Source organism: Lontra canadensis, unplaced genomic scaffold, assembly GCF_010015895.1.
Source record: "Lontra canadensis isolate GAN:19392208 unplaced genomic scaffold, GSC_riverotter_1.0 scaffold57, whole genome shotgun sequence".
NCBI classification, from domain to species: Eukaryota; Metazoa; Chordata; class Mammalia; order Carnivora; family Mustelidae; genus Lontra; species Lontra canadensis.
The window spans coordinates 7,386,098-7,393,108 of NW_022631051.1; positions in this window are offsets into that span (position 1 = coordinate 7,386,098).

Sequence of the window (7,011 nt, forward strand, 5' to 3'; positions counted from 1 at the left end):
GAGGTCTTTTCTGGTTCCATATAAATTTTAGGATTATTTGTTCCATTTATTTGAAAAAAATGGATGGGATTTTGATAGGAATTGCATTAAATGTGTAGATTGCTTTAAGTAGCATAGACATTTTCACAATATTTATTCTTCCAATCCAGGAGCATGGAACATTTTTCCATTTCTTTGTGTCTTCCTCAATATTTTTTATGAGTACTTTATAGTTCTCTGAGTATAGATTCTTAGCCTCTTTGGTTAGGTTTATTCCTAGGTATCTTATAGTTTTGGGTGCAATTGTAAATGGGATTGACTCCTTAATTTCTCTTTCTTCTGTCTTGTTGTTGGTGTAGAGAAATGCAACTGATTTCTGTGCATTGATTTTATATCCTGACACTTTACTGAATTCCTGTACAAGTACTAGCAGTTTTGGAGTGGAGCCTTTTGGGTTTTCCACATATAGTATCATATCATCTGCAAAGAGTGATAGTTTGACTTCTTCTTTGTTGATTTGGATGCCTTTAATTACCTTTTGTTGTCTGATTGCTGAGGCTAGGACTTCTAGTACTATGTTGAATAGCAGTGGTGATAATGGATATCCCTGCCGTGTTCTTGACCTTAGAGGAAAGGCCTTCAGTTTTTCTCCATTGACAATGATATTTGCGGTGGGTTTTTCATAGATGGCTTTGATAATATTGAGGTATGTGCCCTCTATCCCTACACTTTGAAGAGTTTTGATCAGGAAGGAATGCTGCATTTTGTCAAATGCTTTTTCAGCATCTATTGAGAGTATCATATGGTTCTTGTTCTTTCTTTTATTAATGTGTTGTATCACACTGATTGATTTGCGGATGTTGAACCAACCTTGCAGCCCTGGAATAAATCCCACTTGGTCGTGGTGAATAATCCTTTTAATGTACTGTTGAATCCTATTGGCTAGTATTTTGGTGAGAATTTTCGCATCTGTGTTGATCAAGGATATTGGTCTGTAGTTCTCTTTTTTGATGGGATGCTTGTCTGGTTTGGGGATGAAGGTGATGCTGGCCTCATAAAATGAGTTTGGAAGTTTTCCTTCCATTTCTATTTTTTGGAACAGTTTCAGGAGAATAGGAATTAGTTCTTCTTTAAATGTTTGTAGGCTTCCCGGGGGAATTCTACTGAGCTTTTGTTTGTTTGGAGATTTTTGATGACTGTTTCAATCTCCTTACTGGTTATGGGTCTGTTCAGGTTTTCTATTTCTTCCTGGTTCACTTTTGGTAGTTTATATGTCTCTAGGAATGAATCCATTTCTTCCAGATTGTCAAATTTGTTGGCGTAGAGTTGCTCATAGTATGTTCTTATAATTGTCTGTATTTCTTTGGTGTTAGTTGTGATCTCTCCTCTTTCATTCATGATTTATTTATTTGGGTCCTTTCTCTTTTCTTTTTGAGAAGTCTGGCCAGGGGTTTATCAATCTTATTAATTCTTTCAAAGAACCAGCTCCTAGTTTCATTGATTTGTTCTATTTTTTTTTTTTATTTCGTTTCATTGATTTCTGCTCTGATCTTTATGATTTCTCTTCTCCTGCTGGGTTTAGGTTTTCTTTGCTGTTCTTTCTCCAGCTCCTTTACGTGTAGGGTTAGGTTGTGTACTTGAGACCTTTCTTGTTTCTTGAGAAAGGCTTGTACCGCTATTTATTTTCCTCTCAGGACTGCCTTTGCTGTGTCCCACAGATTTTGAACCCTTGTGTTTTCATTATCATTTGTTTCCATGAATTTTTTCAATTCTTCTTTAATTTCCTGGTTGACCCATTCATTCTTTAGAAGGATGCTGTTTAGTCTCCATGTATTTGGGTTCTTTCCAAATTTCCTCTTGTGATTGAGTTCTAGCTTCAGAGCATTGTGGTCTGAAAATATGCAGGGAATGATCCCAATCTTTTGATACCGGTTGAGACCTGATTTAGGACCAAGGATGTGATCTATTCTGGAGAATGTTCCATGTGCACTAGAGAAGAATGTGTATTCTGTTGCTTTGGGATGAAATGTTCTGAATAGATCTGTGATGTCCATCTGGTCCAGTGTGTCATTTAAGGCCTTTATTTCCTTGTTGATCTTTTGCTTGGATGATCTGTCCATTTCAGTGAGGGGAGTATTAAAGTCCCCTACTATTATTGTATTATTGTCAATGTATTTCTTTGATTTTGTTATTAATTGGTGTATATAGTTGGCTGCTCCCATGTTAGGGGCATAGATATTTAAAATTGTTAGGTCTTCTTGTTGGACAGACCCTTTGAGTATGATATAGTGTCCTTCCTCATTTCTTATTATAGTCTTTGGCTTAAAATCTAATTGATCTGATATAAGGATTGCCACCCCAGCTGTCTTCTGATGTCCATTAGCATGGTACATTGTTTTCCACCCCTCACTTTAAATCTGGAGGTGTCTTTGGGTCTAAAATGAGTTTCTTGTAGGCAGCCTATTGATGGGTTTTGTTTTTTTATCCATTCTGATACCCTGTGTCTTTTGATTGGGGCATTTAGCCCATTAACATTCAGGGTAACTATTGAGAGATATGAATTTAGTGCCATTGTATTGCCTGTAAGGTGACTGTTACTGTATATTGTCTCTGTTTCTTTCTGATCTACTACTTTTAGGGTCTCTCTTTGCTTAGAAGACCCCTTTCAATATTTCCTGTAGAGCTGGTTTGGTGTTTGCAAATTCTTCAGTTTTTGTTTGTCCAGGAAGCTTTTTATCTCTCCTTCTATTTTCAATGATAGCCTAGGTGGATATAGTATTCTTGGCTGCATGTTTTTCTCGTTTAGTGCTCTGAATATATCATGCCAGTTCTTTCTGGCCTGCCAGGTCTCTGTGGATAGGTCCGCTGCCACTCTAATGTTTTTATCCTTGTATTTTACAGACTTCTTTTCCTGGGCTGCTTTCAGGATTTTCTCTTTGTCGCTAAGACTTGTAAATTTTACTATCAGGTGATGAGGTGTGGACCTATTTTTATTGATTTTGAGGGGTGCTCTTAGCATCTCCTGGATTTTGATGTTTGTTCCCTTTGCCATATTAGGGAAATTCTCTCCAATAATTCTCTCCAATATTGTAGGAGGCCACAGTAAGGCTTGAGACAAGAACCAAACCAGGCCCTGACTTGTGCCTCCTTTAAAGGCTGGATAGCCGAACAAAAGGCTTAGGCCGATAAAGTCAAGTAGCACTGAGAAAGGGTCTGTGCTATGTGTTGTGCACTCACCTACGTGACTTCCCACATGTTTGCTAGTCAGATAGAGACGATTTGGTCAGGGTCAGAAATTCTTGGCTGGTCCTTGCTGTCCTTGCATGGGCTATAGACTACACCACTGTAAGTCTGTGCTGTGCTTACATAAACTATGTCTTGAGTGGCCTTGAAGTCAGTACACCTGGTGCTAGAGGGTCTCTATTGGTGCTTGGGAAATAGATAATGGGAAAGCTTGAAGGATTTTCTGTGCATGTTGCAAACTCTTTAGTAATCAGCTAAAAATAGATACTTTCTTATGATTGTTTCTGTTAGCTATATAATGCCTCATAGCCTTGAATAAAATCGGCACTATTGGACATCCTCCTTGGTGCTCCTCCTGCCCCCATCTCTTTGTCTCTTAATTTCTTTTCACCATCCTCTTACCCTCTCGACCCTGGTCGATTTGTTGCACCAGCCGCAACACAATATACCTTCTGCTCCCCTCTCTCTTTCTTCTTCTTCTGGAATCCCAATTATTCTAATGTTGTTTTGTCTTATGGTGTCACTTATCTCTCGAATTCTCCCCTCGTGGTCCAGTAGCTGTTTGTCCCTCTTTTGCTCAGCTTCTTTATTCTCTGTCATTTGGTCTTCTATATCGCTAATTCTTTCTTCTGCCTCATTTATCCTAGCAGTCAGAGACTCCATTTTTTATTGCACCTCATTAATGGCTTTTTTGATTTCCACTTGGTTAGATTTTAGTTCTTTTATTTCTCCAGAAAGGGCTTTTATATCTCCCGAGAGGGTTTCTCTAATATCTTCCATGCCTTTTTCGAGGCCGGCTAGAACCTTGAGAATCGTCATTCTGAACTCTAGATCTGACATATTACCAATGTCTGTATTGATTAGGTCCCTAGCCTTCGGTACTGCCTCTTGTTCTTTTTTTTTGTGGTGGATTTTTCCACCTTGTCATTTTCCCCAGATAAGAGTATATGAAGGAGCAAGTAAAATACTATAAGGGTAGCAAAGACCCCAGGAAAATATGCTTTAACCAAATCAGAAGAGATCCCAAATCGTGGAGGGGAGAAAGGGGATAAAAAGAGGTCCAGAAAAAAAAAAAAAGAAACAATTAAAAAAAGAAAACAGATAAAGAAAGAATATAAAAAAGAAAAAAATGTATATATTAGATAAACTAGTTAAAAAACGTTAAAAAAGAAAAGGGTAAAAGTTAAAAAAAATTAGCAGAAGAAAAAAAATTGAAAAAGAAAAAAAATTAAATTAACTGAAAGACTAAAGAATCATGGGGAGAAAGCCATGAGTTCTATGCTTTGCTTTCTCCTTTGCGATGGGAAGATAGACCGCAGGGGGAGGGGCCGGCTCCTGGCAAGCGGCGGAGCAACGGAGCACAAAATCAGGACTTTTAAAAGTCTGTTCCGCTGAGGGACATCGCTCCAGAGGCTAAACCGGGGTGAAGCCCATGCAGGGTCAGTGTGGCCTCAGGTCCTGCAGGGTCACAGAAAGATCGGGGGTGTCTGAGTGTCACAGAGCTTGCAGGTATTAGAACTGGGAAGCTGGCTACAGAGACAGAGCCGAGGAGTGAACTCTCAGCTCGGGGTTACCTTGAACCTGGCGCAGGCTTGGTGAGCTCAGATTGTGGCTGGAGGCCAGGGAGACGGGAGTAATTGGGCGCTATTCTCTGAGGGCGCACTGAGGAGTGGGGCCCCAGGCTCTCGGCTCCTCCTGGCCACGGTCTATCTTCCCATCGCTTTGGATTCACTTCTCTGCCAGTCCTATCTTTCAGAACGTGGTTGATTTTCTGTTTCTAGAATTGCTGTTCTTCTTCTCTTCGATCTCCTGTTGGTTTTGTAGGTGTTTGCAATCTTTAGATAAGCTATCTAGCTGATCTCCTGCTACCTAAAGTAGTCTCAGCTTGCTACTTCTCCACCATCTTGACTCCTCCCTCCCCAAACTTATTATTCTTTTAAAACATTATTTTACTTACTCTAATCCCTTTGCATTCCTGTATAAATTTTAAAATAATTTCATCTATCTCTTCAAAAGTCTTACCTCAATTTCAATAAGAAATGGATTAAATCCATATATCTATTTGAAAAAGAATTGACATCTTTACTATGTTAAGTCTTCCAATTCATGAACATGACATGCCCCCTTACTTATTTATACTTCTTTTTAAATTCTTTTTATCAGTGGTTTGTGGTTTTCAGCATACAACTCCTGCATATGTTTGTTAGATTTATACCTAAGTATTTCCACTTTCTGAGAAGTCATAAATGGTACTGTATTTTTAATCTCAGTGTCCTTGTGGTCAACTACTAGTATATATAAATGTGGTTGACTTTTGTATATTTATCTTTTATACTGAAAACTTGCTGAACTCATTTATTAGTTCCAGGAATTTTTGATAGATTTGTTGGGATTTTCTATGTAAATAATCATGTCAAATACAGAAAAGAAAGGTTTTATTTCTTCCTTTTTAATATATGTGCACTTTATTTCCTTTTCTGGTCTTATTGCTTTGGCTAGAACTTCCAAATCTGAATTGGGTAAAAATGGTGGGAGTGGACATCCTTCCTTTAATCCTCTTATAAGAAAGCATTTAGTCTCTTACTATTAAGAATAATGTCATCTATAGGTATTTTGTAGATGATTTTTTTAATCAAGTTGAGGAAGTTCCTATACAGTGTAGTACCAGCTTCCTAAAATGAATACGGAAGTGTTTCCTCCTTTCCCCTTTTCTGGAATATCCCTTTCATATACCTTTCATGTGAGTATTGTAGTAGTTTGGAATTGGTTTTAGAATCAGGCCATTTAATTTATTCTTGTTATTCTTTTGATGTCTATAGGATCTACCGTGATAGTTCCTTTTTCATCACTGATATTGGTAGATTGTGTCTTCTCTCTTTTTTTTTCCTTTGGCAGTCTTGTTACAAGATTGTCAATTTTATTATCTGTTAGAAGAACCAGGGTTTTGTTATTGATTTTTGCTATTGTTTTCCTGTTTTGAATTTCATATATTTCTACTATTATCTTGATAATTTTCTTCCTTCTGTTTGCTTGCTTTTGCTACTCTGAGACCTTTGCTGATTTTAATTGTAAGCATTCAGTGCTATAAATTTCCTTCTCAGGACTGCATTAGCTGTGCCCTAAAAATTTTGATGTGTTATATTTTACTTTCATGCAATCAATATGTGTATTTTTTTATTTCCCTTTATACTTTATCTTTGATGTATGGATTATCTGTGAGTGCATTGTTTAGTTTGTCAGTATTTGGAGATTTTTGTATTATTTTTCTCAATGATTTCTGGATTGATTCCATTGTGATCAGAAGACATATTCTGCATGATGTGAATTTTTTTTAAAGCTGTTGAAGTTTGTTTTATGGAACAAGATATGGTCTATATTAGTATATGTTCCATGAATGTTTGTAAATAATATATATTTTTCTGTTCTGTTGTGGAATGTTCTATAAATGTCAATTAGATCCGGTTGGTTGATAGCACTTTTGAGTTCTTCTGTAACATTGCTTGTTTTCTGTCTAGTTGTTATAAATGTTATTGAGAGAGGGGTGCTAAAGTCTCCAAATGTAAATGTGGATTTTCCTATTTCTCCTTTCAGGTAAATCAGGTTTTGTTTTACATATTTTGCAGCTCTGTTGTTTTGTGATACGCATTTAGTATTGCTACCCTTTTTTGGTGGTCTGTCCATTTTATAATTAGATATTGTCCTTCCTAGTCTCTGGTCATTTCCTTCACTCTAAATTTTACTTTATTTGATAATAATCTAGCCATTCCTGCTCTCTTCTGAATAACATTT